At 40.1% G+C, this 22,561-nt stretch overlaps 1 protein-coding gene across 2 annotated transcripts in view; it reads right to left on the bottom strand.

The window, feature by feature from the left end:
* POU2F1 (POU class 2 homeobox 1) overlaps positions 1-22,561 on the bottom strand; it is a 261,573-nt gene that overhangs the window by 147,655 nt on the left and 91,357 nt on the right. The window contains exon 1 of one of the 2 annotated variants that reach the window (XM_049881126.1): positions 321-720. The exons of the other annotated variant lie outside the window; for it this stretch is intronic. The gene's annotated coding sequence lies outside the window, so the exon portion shown is untranslated. Of the gene's footprint in view, positions 1-320; positions 721-22,561 lie in introns of those variants that run through there. 2 annotated transcript variants of the gene reach the window in all.

The following is a 22,561-nucleotide window of genomic DNA, read 5'->3' as shown; positions in this document are numbered from 1 at the left end:
TATTTATTATGAAAACATATTTATATACCCTATTTGCATTAACTTCACAACTTAGGCCAGATACTAATCTAAGTTCTAGGGCCAATTTTAAACTATTTTCCATTGCAGGCTAGGGCACAGGCATCCAAGCATGACTCCGTAATACCAACAAATACCAAACAAATTTCAGAGTCAAAGACGACACACACACACACACATATGGACAGAGAGATGGTAAGTTATTTTTAAAGTCATTTCACAAAATTAAAGGCAATCATCGTAACACCTGGATTTATCAGAGGCTACTGAATTAATAGCTTTTATTAGCAGAAAATATTTACCAGGTATAGAAAGACTGCATTCTTTCTTTGAACTGATTCACTGAAAACTGAGAGTAGTTTGGTAATTAAAAAGGCCGGAAAGCTCTTCTTACTTTTCCAGTCTATGAATACAAAAAGAGAAAAAGGCAAAACTGAGTAAGTGTATAAAATAACCTAACACTTTGGGGAAAACAATTAAACACGGTGGGGAACACTGGACTCTCACCAAGGCACGACTGGCTGCCATAGGGCAGGCACTTCTGTCCCTATCTCCTCCACTATAAAATAGGGGTACCAGCTGCTGCCCTTACTGCAGGGAGGCAATAGGTGAGTTAAAGGGCAATCAGAAAGTTCTTCGAACATGTATTTTAAGGTGCTATTCTTTCATGAAGCTGGATTAAAACAAACGACTTAGGCATTTTCTTTAAAGTGTGCATTTCACTAACATCAAAAAAAAAAAAAAAAGCCTCAAATTCAACGTCAACATTTCCCTGAAACTTACAAGTATCTACTTCAATTGGCTTTATTTATATGTAAATACACATATATAACTGGCTAGATAGACAGGTGACAGAAACAGATAATACATATAAATTGCTACAGCTGTGAAGTACTCTGAAACGTTGTCTTCAGAAAACAAGAAAGGGCAATGCTTGGCACACACAGATGTGAAAATCCACCATCACTGATTGACCACCAGGAGCCCTGGTGGCACAGTGGTTAAGTGCTATAGCTACAAACCAAAAGGTCAGCAGTTCAAATCCACCAGTGGCTATACAAAAACCATACAGGGCAGTTTTACTCTGACCTACAGGGTGGCTGTGAGTCGGAATCGACTTAATGGCAATGGGTTTTTTGGTTTGGACTGACCAACACACTTTTTACCACGAGGCGTCAGAATCCTGACCAGTAGAGAGGCAGGCTCAGCCACCTGAGAGGAGCTGGCACATGCACTGACTCTGATTTGTCACACAGCTGTACTGTACAGCTATTTCTGAATTAGGATAACTAATCAGTATAACTGCTATTAATTAGTCCAACTAACTGATTAATACAACCAATTAATGAAAGCCACCTCAATTTTATATAACCGTACTCAGTGCTTAAGTAACTAGCCCATGTAACTATTTTTTTCCTATACATTCAGTGATGTTCCTAACTATTTCATGAACCCCTCAAGCAACAGCTTAGGTTCAAACTGGCTTGTTAAAAAGGAGCTATGGTTTTTATGAGAAAAGGGGATGACGGGTTCAGAACACTCCAAAGTCGATACCAACATAATATTCTGCCATAATTCTCCAACAGTGGTCAAAAATTCACCAGGACATTTCATCAGACAAGACACCAAATTCTTTCTCTCAAAAAAAGTCTGGCCTGTATGTAGTTGAAGTTCTTTAAAAGAATTAAAAAAAAAAAAAAAACTCTTAATTTAAATTCTAAGAGGATATGCCTAAAAACAAAACCAAAAAACCCGCAGGGGGAAGGGACAGCAAAACATCGAAACAAAAATTCCCAAAACAGAGTTAAACTTCAGCACACCACCAAAGCCCTCCATAGCAGGAACTGTAATGAATAAGGAAAACTGCGCCCACCCGTCCTCCTTCTTTAGACCAATGTGCTGGTTACAAACTGACAAGCCCTTTCTGGTTATCCATTGACACATCTAGGGACCTTTTATTCTTTTGAAATCCCCCCAACTTAAATTGGATGCAAATAAGGCAGGTATGGTCCTTACAACAGTAATCCTGCTAGTCCCTACTGAGTTTCCATAGCAACAGGCACAGCTAGCAATGGGAAAGCAGTTGTACTGGCCTCAGACTGGCTTAAAAAGTTTCAATACTCACTGAATGAAATACCAATTACGGTATCTTAGTAAAAAACAAGTACAGAAAATTCCACCTTTGCTTGAAACATCAGGGAAATAAAGCATTTTCTGCTAGTCCAAAAGGGCTTTCAGCCTAGCAGCAGTAATTAATATGTCCGTGAAAAGTCCCAAAACATCAGTCACCAGATGGTAATCATTCCTTGACTAAATACAACATTTTAAGAGAGTACTCCCTGTGGGTCACTTAATGTAATAACCAACATTCAGAGAGAGAGAGAGAGACACACACTAAAAAATCTAATCTAAATAGTAGTAAATACTTTTTTTTTTTTTTAAATAAATTCATTACGACATTCCTCGGTCTTATTAAATGTTTTTACAGTAGCGGTTTTCGAAAGGCGGTACCTGGCTCGGTAGCATCAGCATCACCAGGGAGCTTATTAGAAGTGCAAACTGTCGGCCCCACTCCACGCCTCCTGAATTAGAAACTCTGAGGGTTGGGGCCGGCAATCTGTGTTTTAACTAGCCCTCCTAGGTTCTGATGCATGCTAAAGTTTGAGTATCACTGATAAACAATGTGAAACTTCAGAAGAAACTGAAATAAGAAAATAGGAAATATATGGCTTTATTCCTCTCTTTACAACCAAGTGAGGCATAATGACAAAATAAAATGTCAAGAACTCACTGGCCTCCTGAATTGAGTCTGTTGACTAGCATCCCATTTCCTCATTTTCTAGAAAATATGCAGAGATTAGCAGTAGCTGGGCATGTGTATCTTTCCTACACATGTCATGCACCAAGGAAAAAACGAAAGTCCATGATCAGTCAAAGAGAAGGGCCCTTACACAAAGGACATTAAATCCACTACTATTTATAACCCATTACACATCACAACCCATTTCCAGCCCCTGAGGTTGTTACATACAGGGCAGGAAACCTACTTATTCCTTTATAAGAGAACATTCATTTTTCCAAGACACGAAATACATATGTAGGAATGAGTCCAAAGTGTTAGTTATAAATTTTCATGTTCTTCACTACTTGTAAGAATTTGAAAAAACATCCAAGGATGTAGTCCTTCTTTAATATGTAACCCATTACATACACTGCCTTCACATACTACCATACAGACCTTTCGTTTTTCCCTTCACTGTACCACATTTGCAACTCCTTCTTCATTTTCTTTAAAGAAATTGGGCCGCAGCACTTCAAAGAAACATCTAAACTAGTGACAAAGTGACCAGACACACACAGAGAAACTTAATGGAGAAAAACTACTGGGTCAAACACGCCATGCGCTATTAAAATTGGTGAATTCAAGCCAAATGAATCATTTTCTGGAGTTCATAATTAAGAATAAATTTCTAAATGCCTTCATTATAATGCTTACAAATGTTCTTTTAACATTGTATGTTAAGTAAATCTAACACCAGCCACAACTTACCAAAAAAAAAAGGAAATTCAAAGGAAAGTCTCTATTTACTTATTCCCAAGATCATTTTGTTATCTGTTTTATGGTAAGAAATATGAAACTTATTCAAAGGCGAGATTCTTGACTTTACACATGAGGCAGGACACAGAAAAGCAGGTACTTGTGACTTGTTTTCTTCTGCTTGCTATTCTCTTAAATTAGAAAATGCTTGAGTCATAGAATAAAAGATTCAAGGAACATTTTTTACTTAAGGGATAAATCCAAATCTCATTTTCTAAGCTTAATGTATTTCCGCAATTATTCTATTCTCTTAGAAAAGGAAATTCAAAAGAAAAGCCTGAGATCATCACTACCGTCTTACTCTATATCAAAGCAGCAATGGAATAGCTTCAGCAGGAAAGTCTGCTTCCTAGGCTCTCTTTGCTCTCCATTTGTTAAATGCTGGTGTTGCTGGGATCCATCCCTCTCGTTCATTACCAGAGACTGCCAAGTATTATATTCGTGTCAGCAGAGAGCCAGAAAGAACTGGTCAACATTCAAATATTTCAGGAGGTAACATATGATCAGGAACTGATGGTACTGAAGGCACTGGCAAAAAAAACAAGGCTCTAGGAACTGACAGGGTACCAATGGAGATGCTTCAACACAGATGCAGCGCTGGAAGCGCTCACTCCTCTGTGCCAAGGAACTTGGAAGACAGCTACCTGGCCAGCCAACTGGAAGGGATCTGTATCTATGCCTATTCCCCAAAAAAGTGATCCAACCGAATGCGGAAGTTATTGAACAATATCATTACTATCACACGCAAGCAAAATTTTGCTGAAGACCATTCAAAAGTGTCTGCAACAGTACACTGACAGGTAATTGCCAGAAATTCAGGTTGGTTTCAGAAGGGGACATGGAACCAGGGATATCATTGCTGATGTCAGATGGATCCTGGCTGAAAGCAGAGAATACCAGAGGGATGTTTACCTGTGTTTTATTGACTACGCAAAGGCATTCGACTCTGTGGATCATAACAAATTATGGATAACATGGCAAAGAATGGGAATTCTAGAACACTTAATCGTGCTCATGAGGAACCTTTACATGGATCAAGAGGCAGCTGTTCAGACAGAACAAGGGGATACTGATTGGTTTAAAGTCAGGAAATCTGTGCGTCAGGGTTGTATCCTCTCACCATACCTATTCAATCTGTAAATTGAGCAAATAATCTAAGAATCTGGACTATATGAAGAAGAATGGGGCATAAGGATTGGAGGAAGACTCATTAACAACCTGGGTTATGCAGATGACACAACCTTGCTTGCTGAAAGTGAAGAAGATTTGAAGCACTTATGGATGAAGATCAAAGACCACAGCCTTCAGTGTGGATTACACCTCAACATAAAGAAAACAAAAATCCTCACAACTGGACCAATGAGCAACATCATGGTAAATGGAGAAAAGACTGTGGTTGTCAATGATTTCATTTTACTTGGATCCACAATCAAAACCCATGGACACAGCAGTCAAAAAATCAAAACATGCATTGCATTGTGCAAATCTGCTGCAAAAAACATCTTTAAAGTGTTGAAAAGTAAAGATGTCACCTTGAGGACTAAGGTGCACATGACAGAAGCCATGGTTCTCAATCGCCTCAAACGCATGCGAAAGCTGGACAATTAATAAGGAAGACCGAAGAATTGATACCTTTGAGTTGTAGTGCTGGAGAGGAATTTTGGATATACCATGGACTGCCAAAAGAACAAAAAAATCTGTCTTGGAAGAAGTACAACCAGAATTCTCCTTAGATGCAAGGATGGCGAAACCACGTCTCTACTTTTTCGGCAGTAGGCTTTTTTTTTTAGCTAGTGTCTTGTTTAGGCAAGGACTATGATCCAGAATTTTACTCAGTTCTAGCCAATGAAATCAAGGAAAGGGCTCCTTGGCCTTTCTGGGAAAGTCATTCCCCCTTTTAATAAGAGAATAAGTGGCTACTTTCCCTTCTCTGGAAACCCTTGGAGCTCAGTGGTTAAGAGCTTTGGCTGCTAACCAAAAGGTTGGCAGTTCGAATCTACCAGGTACTCCTTGGAAGCCCTATGGGGCAGTTGTACTCTGTCCTTTAGGGTCGCTATGAGTTGGAATCGACTTGAGGACAATGGGTCTGGTTTGGTTTTTCCTTTCTCTAAATTTGAACAAGGAAGCAAGGCATGCTTCTCGAGCTGATGCTGGTGGTTTCTGCAACTGGGAGGGAAAGAGTCTGAGGGTAAAGCGACGGGAAGCAAAGCCGAGCCAAAAGGCAGCCCAGGCCCGCAGCCTCTGGTCTCCCCATCACGCGCCCCAATTAAATCCCTCGGCGCTTAAGCCTGTTTCTATTACCTGAAGCTAGAAGCAACCTGGGTTGGGCAAATGGTTAAGAAATGGACAACCAGAAAGGCAGTGGTTCGAACCCACCCACAGATACCTCAGCAGATAGGCCTTGGCGATCTGCTTCCCAAAGGTTGGCCTTGAAAACCCTATGGAGCAGTTCTACTCTGCACACATGGGGTTGTCATGAATCGGAATCAACTCAGTGCCACCTAACAACAACAATTTGGTGTTCGTAATTTACAGAGTTACTAGTTTAATAAGGATTTTTTTAGTTTTCTGCTAAGAAATGTGACTACCACATAATGTTAAGGCAACCCTGCAAAACTACCACACATGCTGATCATGGACAAGTCAGAATTTCTAAAATTAAGTCTCATTATCTTGGTGCACAATCAATAGTTAGTCATTGTTTTCAATTTCAACTACTGTTTCCTGTCTCTACTAGATATCAATGGAGTTAATTATACTTGCATAATTGCACCAACATTTCTTGCTATTAATTTAAAAAAAAAAACAGTCTTTATAATACATGTCATTAAAGTTCAAACAGCCCCCATATCTCAAAGCACAGTGCTTGGCATATGACAGGAATATGTCAGATGAGTTACATGAATGATTCTCTTTTTATGTATACCTACAGTCATACGTACGTACACAGAAAAAGAACTAGTAGGTTTATAACAAATAGTTAATATTTACCATGCACATTACTCTTTTTTTTCTTTGTCTCAATTGTCTTCAATGGACACAGTTTGTAAATTTTCTTTTATTGATTAAAAACAAATTTTAGCCTAACTCTATATTTTCCTAATGTATATGACTGGGTCCCAAGAATCTGACCAAAGATTGTTACTTTAAAAGCCAAACCAGTATAACTAAAGGACTGCGGTGATGTGCCATCAGTTTTCATCCCCTTGTTGCAAAAAAGCTCTCAAAAGAAGTTTTATGCTTCAGGTAAAGAAGGACTAAGTGGAACCTGTCAGGATCTTAAAACGAGGTTCAACAGAGAAAATTATGGGGATGGATAATTATAGGTAAGGTTCAAAACAAGTAAAAAATTACTTAGGTAATACTGCTTTTAAATATAAGAACTTGTTAAAATATGAGAAAATTCTGTATAACAATTAAGAGGAAACAGGCAAATACAAAGGAAAACTTTTCACAGGCAAAGCTCACATTACCTAAAAATAACATATAACTGCATTATTGCTGACCATCTCCCCATCTGGCCTGATTTAAGTTTCATTTTACCTGAGTGCAATAAAAGTAATTGGATGAATTTTCAAAATGCTGCCCTTGCTCTGATTCTCGACCGGTAGCTTATTTCCTTTATTAGGGTAAATTCTTTGACCCATTGATGACTTAATTGTGCATAAACTAAAGAAAATTTCCTATCTATACAGTTTGTTTCAAGGCAAAATAAAAATTTTAAACATTTTTTTTAATCTTCTGTAAGCCACTACAGACCCTTTCTTGCCTGTCTTGAGTAGAAAACAGTACCTCCGGAACATAAAACCCAAAACAGTTGCCATAAGGTCGACTTTGACCCATGGCGACCCCTTGCTGTGTCAGAGAAGAACCGCTGCAGAGAGCTTTCAGTGCCTGATTGTTATTCCCCGCCAGCTGCCATCTAGGCAGACTCCAACTCATGGTGACCACGTACGATGGAAGGAAGCAGTGCCCAGACTGCGCCACCCTCAGGATCGGTTGCAGATCGAACTGTTGTAATCCACAGGGGTTTCACTGGCTGATTTTCTGAAGCAGATCACCAGGTCTTTATTCCTAGTCCATTTCAGTCTGACAACTCTGCTGAGACCTGTTCGGAATCATTTCTTGCACTTGTTGTTAGCCGACTTCAAGTCAGCTCTGACTCACGGCGATTTACACGTAACAGGATGAAACGCTGCCTGCTCACATGCCATCAATCTTCATGGCCCTTGGTATGTTTGAGTTCACTGGAGTGGCTATATGTTAGTTCAATCTCATTGAGGGTTTCCCTCATTTTTCCTGACGCTCTGCTTTACCAAACGTGGCATCCTTTTCTAATAATTTTTCCTGAGGATGTGTCCAAAGTAAACAAGCTGAAGTCTCACCATCCTTGCTTCTAAGGAGCACTCTAGCTATACTTCCTCCAGCAATTATCTGGTCATTCTTCTGGCAGTCCACAGTATGTTCAATATTCTTTGCCAACACCACAATTCAAATGCATCAATTCTTCTGCCTTCGTTTTTGAATGTCCAGCTTTTTAAAACTTTAACGAGGTCTTTTGCAGTATATTTGCCCAATACAGTACATTGTTGGATTTCTTGACTGCTGCTTCCATTGACAGAAATCATTGATCCAAGTAGAAAGAAATCACTGACAACTTCAATTTTTTCTCCTCAGCATTATTAGGCTCTACTTCTTTCATATTCAAACCCACTCATCAGAAAATTACAACAAAAAACCCAGGATGACTCTCAAGGGGTCTCCTCGTTTCCCTGGTAGAGAAACGGGCCTTCTACAATCCATTCCATCAACACTAAGCAACTGAAGCAGCAGGTGATCATTAAGAGAAGTATTTTATTACAATTCTGGCCCCTGAAGTAAGGTATATACTGCACAAAAATGACGACAGAAATCTCTAAAACCCTAAATGAAAATCCTAGAGCCATTAACGCATCAGCAGATGATTCTACTAACCCAGCTTTCTCACTGCTCCAGAGAGTAAACATTATGCGAACAACAAATGCCGGTAACTTTCTAAATGAAAAGTCTGGATAAAAATCCCAAGGGGTGAGAAATGATTATTATTAGAAATGGCAAAGGTAAACACGGTGAATTTTAACAAAATCTTGCTAAATCAGATCAAGATCCTGTCTTGTGCTGTCATTCCTCCTTTTTATAGTAAAGACATTATAATAAAGAATAATAAATGGTAACAGAAAAGCATGTCAAATAAGAACAATCTACTTTATGAAAAGCGTCAATAGCTAGTCCTCCTTGGCTTACAAGCACTGAGAATAGACAAAGTAATATAAATACATGTCAATATGCACATATGTATTCACATACATATAATTTTTTTAACACGAATTTGAGAGAAAACAAGTCAGGTCTCAGGTGCTCCACACCAGCAGCACTTCTACAGGGTAACCAGACTTTATTTTGCCCAATATGGAGGAAGAAAGACAGCACATACAGTACTGTCAGGAGGAGCCCTGGTGGCACAGTAGTTAAACACTTGGCTGTTAACCAAAAGGTCAGCGGTTCAAATCCACGAGCAGCTCTGCGGGAGACAGGCCTGGTGATCTTCTTCAGTAGAGCCTGAAACTGAAAACAAAAACCAAACCCATCGCCCTTGAGTTGATTCCAACTCACAGGGATCCTATAGGACAGAGCAGAATTGCTCCATAGGGTTTCCAAGGAGTGGCTGGTGGATTTGAACTGCCGACCTTTTGGTTAGCAGCTACAGCTCTTAACCACTACACTACCAGGGCTCCCCGTAAAGATAACAGCCTAGAAAATCGTACGGGGCAGTTCTACTCTGTCACATGGGGTCATCAGGAGAATTGACTCAACGGCAAACAGTAACTATTGAGCCCGAGTGGTGCAAACAGTTAAGCGCTCAACTACTAACTGTAAGGCTGGTGGTTCAAACTCACCCAGAGGCATCTCAGAAGAAGGGCCTGATGATATCTTTCCAAAAAGTCACTGCCTTGAAAAACCTAAGGAGCAGTTCTACTCTGCACACATGGAGTCGCCATGAGTTGGAATCGACCTGATGGCAATTAACAACAACAACGTAGCATTGTTAAGAATCCTTGGGTGGAGCAAATGGTAATGCATAGGCTGCTAACTGAAAGGTTGGAGGTTCAAGTCCACCCAGAGGAGCCTTGGAAGAAAAACTAGAGATCTCAAAAATCGGCCACTGAAAACCCTGCTGAGCACAGTTCTAGCCTGACACACACGGGATCACCGAGAGTGAGAATCATCCAGACAGCAACTAGTACTGGCAGAACACTGTCGATCAAATGCTCTTTCACTGCCTCTGGCTGTTTGGGAGCTTAAATGAGGTGATTGAAATTCTCTGCTCCAGGCCGGATTAGGCCACTGAACAGATTTAATTTTCACCTTCAAAAGCTTCCTCAAAAATAAGCTAACATGCTCAAAAAGAGAATGTGTCTTATACTTAATACACCACCTTCAACACCCACAAATTAAAAAAAGAAAAGTATCTCCTTTAATGCAGACCACCCCCCACAGCCTATTTCTACCTAAGAGATCATCGACATTCAGACATCACACTGACTGGACCTCTCCTTGCAAACATACCACTTGTTTGTACTACAAAAATCTTAATACTAAGAGAAAAATTAGGTAGATGAAAAGTATACGTCACTGCCTTAGTTATATGCTGCTGCAGCAACAGAAATACCACAAGTGGATGGCTTGAACAAACAGAAATTTGTTTTCTCACAGTTTAGGAAGCTGGAAATCTGAATTCAGGGTGCTGGCTCTAGGCGGAGACCTTCTCTCTCTGTCAAGTCTGGAGGAAGACACTTGTCTCTTCTGAGCTTCTACTCCTGGACAATCTTCATGTGGCTTGGCATCTCTCTTCCCCCATCTCTGCTCGCTAGCTGGCTTGTTTAATCTCTTTTATAAATCAAGAGACTGACTCAAGATACACCCTACACTAATCCTCCCTCATTAACATAACAAAGACAACCCATTTCCAAATGGGATTATAACCACAGGCATAGAGGTTAGGAATTACAACACATATTTTGGAGGGATACAATTTAACCCGTAACATTCCACCCTTTGGCCCCCAAAATTCTTGTTCTTGCCACATTAAGAGGTATTTACCCCATTACATCATTGCAAAAGTCTTAAACCAACTCCAAGTTCAAAATCCCATCTTCTGAATCATCTAAGTCAAATATGGGTGAGGCTTTAGACATATTCCATCCTGGAGCAAAATTCCTCTTCATCTATAAACCCATGAAATCTAGATTGCAAGCTATCTGCTTCCAAAGTACAAAGGCAGATATTTCCATTACAAACAGGAGAAACTGGAGGGAAAGAAGGGCTAACAGGCACCATGCAAGTCCCAAACCCAGCAGAACAAATTACATTAGCTCTCAAGTCTTAAAAATAATCCTCTCTTCTCTGAAATCATCTGGGCTCTGGGTACTGGCCATGCCTTCTGGGTGGAAGCCCCTCGGCCCTGAGCTTCAGTTTCACCTTCTAGGCCATCTGGGGTGGCAACTCAGCTTCCTGGGCCTTAAGCCGCATGGCAGCCCCACCTCCTCGGCTTCAGGCGGTGACCCCATCCCCCAGGTACACCTTAAAGGCAGCTCCACACTCCAGAAGAGTCAGCAAAGATCCGATCTTTGAAACCTAGGAGGCTGTGGCCCCACCACTTGAGATCCAGGAGACAGTGGTCCCACTATTTGAAACCCAAAAGGCCCTGCTTCCCATGCTCCTTCCAACCATTCTGCTGATCTCCGAGCTGCTCCAGGGATGGTCCCTTTCTTTTTTTGGAGGACAACAGACGTAGCTCCTTTGGCCTGTCTCCTGCCTATAGAATTCCAAGAGGCAGAGTTCTTTCCTTTTGTTCTTCCTCTGTCGTCCCCTTCAGCAGATGAGTTTTCTGCTGTGGTAGGGTAAAAGCTAAGAAGTGTTTTTACTTTTTGATAAGAAGGGTACAGACATATGCATATTTCAACACAGAAAAGGTAGTTTTTCTACATTTTGGGGATCTTTAATTTATACAGAAAACCTCTAGATAACTAGATATTTATGGAATAGTTTTTCCCAAATAAAACAGATTTGATGCTATAAAACAGCCTTGATGAAAGGAAACCCTGGTGGCATAGTGGTTAAGTGCTACGGCTGCTAACCAAAAGGTCGGCAGTTCGAATCTGCCAGGTGCTCCTTGGAGACTCCACAGGGCAGTTCTACTCTGTCCTAAAGGGTCGCTATGAGTCGGAATCAACTTGATGGCGGTGCGTTTGGTTCTTTTGGGTTTGGATGCTATAAATGCTATAAAATAATTTGAGGTTGTGGGTGCTGCTTTAAAGTCTCTTCCAAATCTAAAACATTATGATTCTTTTGCCATTATCTTTTCTTTGTCTCCCTGTGTAAAACCTAAATAATTCAAATTAGTTTAACAAATATTTTACTCTCACAATGCATTGATTAAAATTGTCTTTAAATGAGAATAGACCACGAACCAGCAAATATACACCTGAGACCAAATGTTTTAAATTGGGTTTGCGTTCCACTGGCTGAATAAAGAAAACCCTGGTGGTGTAGTGGTTAAGAGCTACGGCTGCTAACCAAAAGGTCAGCAGTTCAAATCCACCAGGTGCTCCTTGGAAACCCTATGGGGCAGTTCTAATCTGTCCTATAGGGTCGCTATGAGTCGGAATCAACTCGGCAGCAATGTTTTCTTTTTTGGGGGGGGGGTGGCTGAATAAAGAATAGGGTAAATATTAGGGTAACTCACAGAATACCTGACTCAGTGAAATACAGGAATTCAAGTTATGACAATATGGCATGGTTTTTACACCACCATAAAATCAAAATTAACTTCTACAAAATGTTAGGTAACACTAAACCTACTCTCTCAGCACTTAAAATATCACAGAAACATACACCACGTTCATATGCTCCTACGGCCTTTGCAATTCCTGTTTCTTCAGCATAGGATTAGGGCTTCGGCCCAGGCAGCTTCTTGTTATTCTAGTCTCTGTCCAAATATCACCTGCTCACAGGACCTTCTCTGATCATACAATCTAAAAAATAGCCCCCCTTCCACATCACTACCATGTCACCCTATTTTATTTTATGTACTTATCATAAGTTTTAAAACTTGTTTGTTTGGCTTCTGTTTATCCCCAATAGAAGGTAAGCTCCTGAGAGTAGGCAGCTTACTAGTCTTGTTTCCTACAGCAACCCTAGTCTATGGGAGAAGCTGCCAGGTGGTCAGAAATATTTGTTGAATGAATGAATGGTGCCTGGAAACCCAACAGCTAGCTAGATTAGGAATGTCAGTATTAGACTTAGGCACACAATAAAACTCCTTGAAATAAACTATTTCCAAAAAAGATACTTAGGGGTATGTACTCTAGTGATATTGAACAGATATTTAAACTATTATAAAAGCAGCCTTCCTAACAAAATCCTACTAGAAGTTTACTCCTGATAGCAGGTATGAAATTTAACAATTTAAGCAAAGTAACTTAAAAATAAATTAATATGTGTGCCCACATCTCTGTTAAATACTGTGGGGTACACAATTAACTTTACCAACAAATTTGCTCTTTGTCCCCAGTTCCTGGAAGGTAATCTCTAAATCCTTGGAATTTCCCCAGTGATTGGAGTCTTTGTTATCCGTAAGCACTCCAGACCACACCCAAGGCTTTATGCTAATGAGGTGACACTGTTGGTAGGAGAAGGCCCTGCTAGAAAGATCCACCGCCTGTTGATATCAGCTGAATTGGGGAGAAGAGGGGGAAGCTGTAGGTTCAGTTCAACCACATGACCAATGGTGTAACCAATCATGCTTACATAACTAGGCCCCAATAAAACTCTGCACACTAAAGCCTGGTGAGCTTCCTGGTTGGTCAAAGACATCAATGCCTGAGAGGGTGACACATTCTTTTTCAGGACAAGACCACACTGGGGATGTTCCCAGGCCTTGACTTATGTGTCTCTTCATTAGTAGCTTTTCTGTGATAATGAAACTGTAATCCTAAATACAGAGCTTACCTGCGTTCTATGAGTCATTTAAATGAATTATTGAACCCAAAGAAGTAATGGAAATCCCATAAACTGCAGCCAGCAGGTCAGAAGTGACAGTGGCTCTGGGGACCCCTGAGCTTATGGCTGGTGCCTTGAGGGGGTAGTAGGAAATCCTGAATTTGTAACAAGAGAGGGGGTCCTAAGGACCTCTGAGCTCATGATGGGTGTATGAAGGCTTGGGCAGACCTGCCTTCTGGAGGACTGTGCCCTTTAACATTTGAGAGCTGAACTAGTCACCGTGGTCAGCGTCGGAGGAAGAACTGCAGTCGGTGTCAGAGAGGATATTTAGAGTTAGTTGGTGTGTGTCGGAAAAGGCATACACACCGAGACACTGCAGGCGCAGATACTCACACACGCTTTTCTTTTTTATAACCACCCTTTTAAAAAATGCAAAAATCATTCTCAGCTCAAGTGGCCTTACAGAAACAGGCCAAAGCCTGGACTTAGTCTTCAGGTCAGCTCAATGACTAAGACCTGGTGGATGCACAATAAATATTTTTGAATAAAATTTAAGTTGAGTAAGATTTAGTCCCTGCCTTCAAAAAAGCTCACACTGCAGTGGAGGAGGGAACAAGTCCATTAGCAATTCAATACTACCTAATACGTGCTATGAATGAGGGTGCACAAGGTAAGGGTAAGTTATTGCTCAGTAAGTATTAACACGTCTGAACAGGTTCAAATGTTAATGGCACAATTCTAAGTGTCTGACATATATTAACTAATTTACTCTCACAAGAACAACTCTATAAGTTCTATTATTACTCCATTTTACATATGAGAAAACTGATTGCGATGCAGATATTTAGGGAACTGCCCCAGAAGACCTAGTTCCTACAAAAGTAGAGCTGAAAAGTTTTATCTGCCTTGGAGCAAGCCCTGCCTTTAACCCTTTTCTAGGATGCTTTTTTTAAGGTACAGACAAGAGGTGCAACATCCAAATGAGACAAAATAGGCAGGACTGGCTTCCCTAAGAAGGTAAAACACTTACAAAAAAATAAAAGAGGGTGGAGGGGAGAAAAAGGTATAGAAAAGGTAGAACATGGGAAGAGAAAGAGGTGTGACATGCAAGCCAGTCCAGGAAAGAGCAAATGGTATGATGTGATTAGAGTGAAAAGAAAAGACGAAGAGATGAAGACAAGACTAGAAAGGTAGGCAAAGGACCACATCATGAAGTTCCTCATATGTTTGGTTTCACTTCAATTAAAATTAACTTAAAATTTAAATTTTGTCCTTAAAGCTGTATGGTTTTAAGAAGAGTTTTTTTAAAAAGCTTTTTTTTTTTCTTTTTTGTAAATTTTACTTGAGTAGCAGTCTGAATATAGATTAGAGGGGGCAAGTCTGAAAATAATGAGAAGGCCATTGCATGAACCCAAGAGAAGAGTAAGGACGTGTAGCCATGAGAATGGAGAAGAAACGGGCATGACCAATATTAAGCAGGAAGCCTTAGTCCTAACAGACGCTCAGCTGAATGGAGGAGCTCAGTGAAATGACTGGAATCTTCTGGTCTGAGCCACTGGGTAAGTGGTGGTGCTGCACAGGAAGACCCGAGTACAGGAAGAGAGATCTGGGCATGAAGGGAAAAAGAATGAGTTTGGAGATGTTTAGAAACCCAGGTGGCGTAGTGGTTAAGTGCTACAGTTGCTAATCAAAAGGCTGGCAATCCAAATCCACCAGGCGCTCCTTGGAAACTCTATGGGGCGGTTCTACTCTGTCCTATAGGGTCGCTATGAGTCAGAATTGACTCGATGGCAACAGGTTTGGTTTGGGTTTTGGCTAAGTAAGAGTTTCACCAGATAGCTGCATTTGCAGATCAGGGTTTAAAAAAGGTCCTTATTATCTTGTTTTATTTTTCCCTGCCCCTCCTTGCCTTCTCATCTTACTTTTGGTCTCATATAGTCGATTGTTCTGAGGATCACATTCCTCACCAGTGTTATTATTTATCTTGTAGGTCAATCTATTATTTGGCTGAAAGGTGACCTCTGGGAGTGACTTCAGTTCCAGGTCAAAAGAGTATCTTAGGATGACAGTCTCAGGGGTTCCTTAAGTCTTTATCAGTCTAGTAAGTCTGGTCTTTTTGATGAATTTGAGTTTCATTCTATATTTTTCTCCCATTCTAACCAGGACCTTCTATTGCATCCCTGGTCGGAGACTGAGGTAGCCAGGCACCATCTAGTTCTCCTAGTTTCTGGCTAAAGGAGACTGCGGTTCATGTGGGCCACTAGTCCTGTGAAGTAATTGTTTGACTCTGGTTTCCTTTACTCTCCTTTGCTCCAGACCAGAGGAAACCAATAGTTGTATATTACCTTCTGAACAACTATTCCTCAACATATTACTTCACTCCAGAACGATTTCACCAGGCAATCTTGCATTTCACTTTGAAATTGTCACTTCTACCCATCATTCTAACCATATCATTCTAACCATATCACAATTCTCTTCAAAACTGACTTCCAGATGAATGCAAAAAGATCCCTATGTCTTCAACCTTACACTTTCCTTTAGTCAACCATAAAACATCTTTATGCACTGTGCTGTTAGTCAATCACCTTGCCTGCTATACGAAACAGCACCTGCAAGAGCCAAGAGTACTACAAAAAAGATATCTACAAGAGAAGATCATTGTAAATAATTTTATTGCAATCTCTGATCGAAACGAATTTTCATTACATTTTTTTCTTTCTCTAGGATGGGAGAGAGCAGACATATAGTCTGGAGGTTATGCTGAGGATGGGTTCATTTTGTGGTACAGACTGCACGGTGAAAAACAATGTTATATAGGCAGCGGTAGGCTTAAGGTGATCTTTGTGTGCATCATGCTGAGCTAGCTTAATCTATTTGTATTTATATTTGTTTATGGAAGTGAGGAGTAGGGGTGGTGGAAATAATAAATGCAGGTCTCTATTATCCAGTTATAGGGTCACTAGGAGTCAGAATCGATGCCAACGGGTTTGGTTTTTGGTTTTTATTATCCAGTTACCTCTATTACACCTTGTGCTAGACCACTGTTTCTTAACATTAGCATTATTGACACTTTGGCCTGGGTAATTCTTTGCTGTGGGTGGCTGTTCTGGGCATTACAGGATGTTCAGCAGCACCCCTGGCCTCTGCTCAGTAGATGTCAGTAACACCCCTCTTGGCAATCAAGAATGTCTTCAGACATCGCCAAATGTCCCCTGCAGGTAGCAAAACAGCCCTAGGTTGAGAACATTGCTCTGTACCCAAACTTGCTTAGCGCCTTCTTTTCCGTGCTTCCCTTTCCACGCTTGAACCCTGCTCTTGAACTAATTCTGATTTGATGAATGCCCCTCCACATTTAGTCCAATCTTTTGTTATTCAAACAACTCCTAAAACTCTCTCCCTTTTTTTTCAAATCTCAAGCACCATAATTATATCCCAACACTCTAAAAGCTTTCTTCCTCTGACCCTAACACCCGAAGCTGGGTCAGACCTCATAAGTTAAAGGGCACAGTCCTCCCTCAAAATGCCAAGTCTGCCCAAGATTTGACTCCAGCCACAAGCTTGGTGGCTCCCAAGACACCCTCATTTCTGACTGGTTGGTTACAAATTCAAGATTTCCCACTACCAGCCTCAGGATGCCCGCTATAAGCTCAGAGGTCCCCAGAGCAACCATTTATTGAGCCCTTACTACGGTCCAACAACTGTTCTAGGCACTCAGGATACATTATCTTCAAAACAGCCTAATTTACAGTTGAGGCTACCTAGATACAGAAGCAGGCAAGCCAGGACTCAAACCCAGGCAGTCTGGCTCCAGAACCCATTCTTAACCTCTACACCATCCTGCCTCCCAAATGCTGATAAACAGCTCCACATCTACTCCACCCAGTCAAGATTTTACGACCCAAGATCATATACAATCTCAAAGTTTTGCTTGTTTGTTTTGTATTTCTTGTTCTTTTGTTTCTCCTATAAGAGCATTGGAAAAACAACTAGAGAGATATATGGTTTGCACAGACCAGCATCTTGTCTGACAGAGGCATCAAAGAACATTTTCTGGGAGTACAGCACAGGGCCTAGAACATAGTTGTTCCTCAAAAAATACTGGCTGAATGAATGCCTAAAAGATCCTAAATTCTTGTACTAATCCAGATAAAAGTGTTTCTGTTACTTTGTCTTTCAGGACTGTCTTAGTTATCTACTGCTGCTATAATAGAAATACTACAAGTTCATGGCTTTAACAAAGAGAAATTTATTCTCTCACAGTCTAGGAGGCTCGAAGTCCAAATTCAGGGTGCCAGCTCCAGGGTGAGGTGCTCTCTCTCTCTGTCGGCTCCGGGAGAAGGTACTTGTCATCCATCTTTCCAGTCAAGGAGCTTCTCAGGGCAGGAACCCTTGGTCCAAAGGACGTGCTCTGCTCTTCATACTGCTTTCTTGGTGGCATGAGGTCCCCCTGTTTCTCTGTTTGCTTCTCTCTTTTATATCTCAAAAGAGAGTGACCCAAGACACAACCTAATCTTATAGATTGAGTCCTGCCTCATTAACATAACTGCCCCTAATCCTGCCTCATAAGCATCACAGAGGTAAGATGTACATCACACAGGCAAATCACATCAGATGACAAAATGGTGGCCAATCACATAATACTGGGAATCATGGCCTAGCCAAGCTGACATACATTTTGAGGGGACAGGGTTCAATCTATAACAAGAAACTTAATCACCCCTTTTCTAGACCTTCCTTCTTTAGTGAAGCACAGTGTTCAAATCTACAAACAGTATTTTACATAGAGATCATTTTGGTTTAAAAATAGACAAGTATCTTCTATTTTGTTTCCAATAACCTTTTCTTAAAATCCAGACTGTCTTCTGGCCACAGTACATCAATCTGTTATCTTCAAATAATAAACAACAATGACTTTTAAATTCTCTTCCTTCATAATAGCTTGAAAATCATCATCCTACAAGTATAAACTAGATTATTTCCCCTGAACATTATTTTATACTTGCACACTATTGCTCTTTTGCCACTTTTCCTTATTCAGACAATCATAGTCTTAGGCATTACTGGGATAGCACTCCCAAATACTTTATATACATTTTAAGTAAGACCAGGCTATAAATCAATCTCCACAGAACTAAACCACAACTTCATCTAAACCAGACCCAAATGAAGACTAAACACACCACCCTTGGCCTATGGGATGTAATCTCAAAGCATTTAAGGCACTTAGCTGGGAGGGGGAAGGGTAGAGGGACACTCTATAAGAATGCCTTTGACAATAGGATCTGCATTAGTGTTACCTGGCATTTCAAAAGCACTTAATAGAAGTGAGTCCCATGTGTTCCCACTTTATTGCTACAACACTTAGCATAGTAGCAAGCACATATGGACACTTAATAAATGCCTATGGCATGAAACCACCTGAAATCTAAGAAGCTGATAATTCAGCATAATTAATCTCAGGGAATGGGTTGGAAAGAAGGAAGATTAGTTAGGGCCAAAAAAAAAAAAAAAAAGGAATGAGACTGTGGAAAGAACATACAAAGGAAACTCCCTCATGAAAAGGGAAGAGAGGTCAAAGGTTCACGAAAGCCTAAAATAAAATAATTTCAAAGAAAAGCAAAGCAAAACTGGTCTGCAACACACCTTGACTATTATGTTTTAAACTAAGGAAGGTCATATAAAAATGTGACATCAACTATCTTTTAACAGGTAACCGCTGTTCACACCGCTAAGTAATTTTGGCTCCCACTGGCACAGAACACCTACCTGTAGAAATTATTAAGAGCCTGATAATATGTTCACTAACAGAAAGTGTTCGAAGTTATTTTTCCAAATTCTCTGAATGAATACCCCATCTATAAAAACTAAGGTCTTTAAAAATTAAAAAATTACAGTAATAGTAATAAAACCTCTTTAAGAACAAAAAACACCAGGCGTATTTACTATCTATCACATACATTTTTATTTTCACAAGACCAACAGAGGAAAACTTTATTATTTCTTTTATCAAAAATCTACATTATGCTTTTAAATCCGAACCATTTTATCAAATCAGGGTTCTTAGCCTACATTTTCAAACGTAGCTTCCACTAACTACCTTTCTCTCACTCTAGACAAGTAAACCTGCTTGCTAAACCCCACGCTTTGTGTCACCCATCATATTCCCCAACTCTTCAATAGCCGCTTCTTCCCTTCGCAACATTTAGGCTGTAGTTCCCTCTACTAAGAATTGCAATTCATCACTGCTCAAAGTCATATTTCTTCTCACCTTCACCTTTAAGGCAGTACTCCTCAAGTTCGTATAACTCAGTTATCGAGTATGTCTATATTTATCTGAGTTGCAAGGGCAGGTTACAGGTTATTCTCTTAACCCTAGTAGTATATAGTCTGTCACGAGTATCCATAAGAACAAGAAATGGTTCAGCATAAAGCTACACTTGACAACCTGCAACAAGCTCTGGGTCTGCATCCTTGGGAAGATCAGCTGCACTAGCTTCGTAAAACAAAGGTCTGAATTTCTTCATCATTGTTAGATCTTTTATTATCACGTTCCCTGTGTCTCGTGCACTGATGACATTTGTTATATACCACCAACCACCACCAATTATCTGGGAAATTGTCACACTTCTGCTATAAGCATGGTGTACCATTGAGGTCGGGGGAAACAGAAGAATCTGGGGACACAATCTTCCTCCAGTAGCACTCTAATACCTTTAGCATAGGCAATTATATATTCTCTTTAATTTATATAATTACAATCAAGTGAAAAAAATCTTTCAATTGATCATTTTATTTATAAAGTGCTTTGTTTAAATTAAGAATCACACTCAAATATACAAATATGTGCCCACATGAAATAGAGGTCTTGAAAACCAAATCTAGGTTTAAAATTACCTTAAATTACACAATATGTCATGGAAAGATAAATGAAGAGGGTAGGCAATTACAGTCTGCAAAGTGTCTAGCACACTGTAGGCCTTCAAATTTTTGCTGAATTAAAGCAAAATCCCTAAGTCAGTATGTCTGTCTGTTTTTGTCACTGTTGTTATAGTTGAGAATATACACCATAAAACACACCAATTCAACAGTTTCTACATGTACAATTGAGTGACACTGATTACATTCTTTGAACCATGCAAGCATTCTCACCCTCCTCTTCTGAGTTGTTCCTCCCCCATCAACATAAACTCACGGTCCCCTAAGGTTCCTATCTAATCTTTCGAGTTGCCATTGTCACTTTGATCCCATACAGACAGTTCTTAAAATAGCATGCCCAAGACAGACATTTTTTACTAGTTAAGTTAAAACTACTGCTTGGTTTTAAGAAGACTCCTGCGGATATTTTTGGTTTAAAGTTTAAAGATTATTTCATGACAATAATTCCAGGGGTTCATTAAGGTTCTGTGGCTCCAGAAAGTCTGTGGTCCAGGAAAATGTGAAATTCCGTTCTACATCCCCCCCGACCTCTTTGATCAGGATTCTTCTATAGAATCTCTGATCAAAACAGTAACGGTACCTGGGCATCATCCAGCTCTTCTGGTCTCATGCCAAAGGTGGCAATTGTACATGAAGGCAATTATCCACCAAGCATGTCTACCTTTAGGAGACATGTCACGACAGGTAAAAATGGAGTTCTCCGACAATCTGAGTAGATTCAATTGCAGCTCAGGAGTTGTTTGAATTTACCTGATCTTTAGTTCCTAATGCTCTGTCAAATAATAAATATAAAAACCATCCTCATCTTCCAGGCCTAAACAGATGATGCTGTGCCCTAAGATTTCCTGAAAGTAAAATTTATGGACCAGTGATACATACCTTGAGTCTACAGAAAGGACAGACTCTAGTAATTTAACCACGATCTATCAACTGCCTGCCATGTGCCACGTGTTGTGGATACTAGGGATTCAGCAGAGAGTAAAACAGACAAGGTTCCTTCTCTCCTGGAAGTTTCCAATCTCATCACAGAGATATATAAGGATAAATTATGATAAATGCTACAGAGGAAAAGAACAGACTGCTATGAGACCCTTTATCAAGAAACAGTTCGTCTAGGAAAACTGTCTTTGTATTGAGGTCTAAAGACTGAAACAGGAAGTGACTAGGAATAGGAGATGCAGAGGGTCAGAGCATGGTACCTGTAAGAATTCAAAATAAGGCCTAGGTGGCTCAAGTTCAGAGAGGGAGCGTGAAAGGGAAGGCTGGAGAAGTAGGCACAGGAAATATTAGTCTCTATCCTTAAAAGCAGTGGGAATGATAAAAACTCTCAGCAAAATAGGACTAGAAGGAAAATTCCTCAGCGTAATAAAGGACATTTATACAAAGCCAATAGGCAACATCACCCTAAATGGAGAAAGCCTGAAAGCATTCCTCTTGAGATCTGGAACCAGACAAGGATGCCCTTTATCACCACTCTTATTCAACATTGTGCTGGAAGTCCTAGCCAGAGCAATTAGGCAAGATAAAGAAAAAAAGGACATCCAGATTGGCAAAGAAGAAGTAAAAGTATCTCTATTTGCAGATGACATGATCTCATATACAGAAAACCCTAAGGAATCCTCCAGAAAACTACTAAAACTAATACAAGAGTTCAGCAAAGTATCGGGATACAAGATAAACATACAAAAATCAGCTGGATTCCTCTACACCAACAAAAAGAACATCGAAGAGGAAATCACCAAATCAATGCCATTTACAGTAGCCCCCGAGAAGATAAAATACTTACGAATAAATCTTTCCAGAGATGTAAAAGACTTATACAAAGAAAACTACAGTACACTTCTGCAAGAAACCAAGAGGTTTACATAAGAGGAAAAATGTACCTTGCTCATGGATAGGAAGACTTAACAGTATAAAGATATCTATTCTACCAAAAGCGATCTATACATTTAATGCAATTCCGGT

This window comes from Elephas maximus, chromosome 3 (assembly GCF_024166365.1).
Source record: "Elephas maximus indicus isolate mEleMax1 chromosome 3, mEleMax1 primary haplotype, whole genome shotgun sequence".
NCBI lineage: Eukaryota > Metazoa > Chordata > Mammalia > Proboscidea > Elephantidae > Elephas > Elephas maximus.
This window is presented reverse-complemented; position numbering and strand designations above follow the sequence as displayed.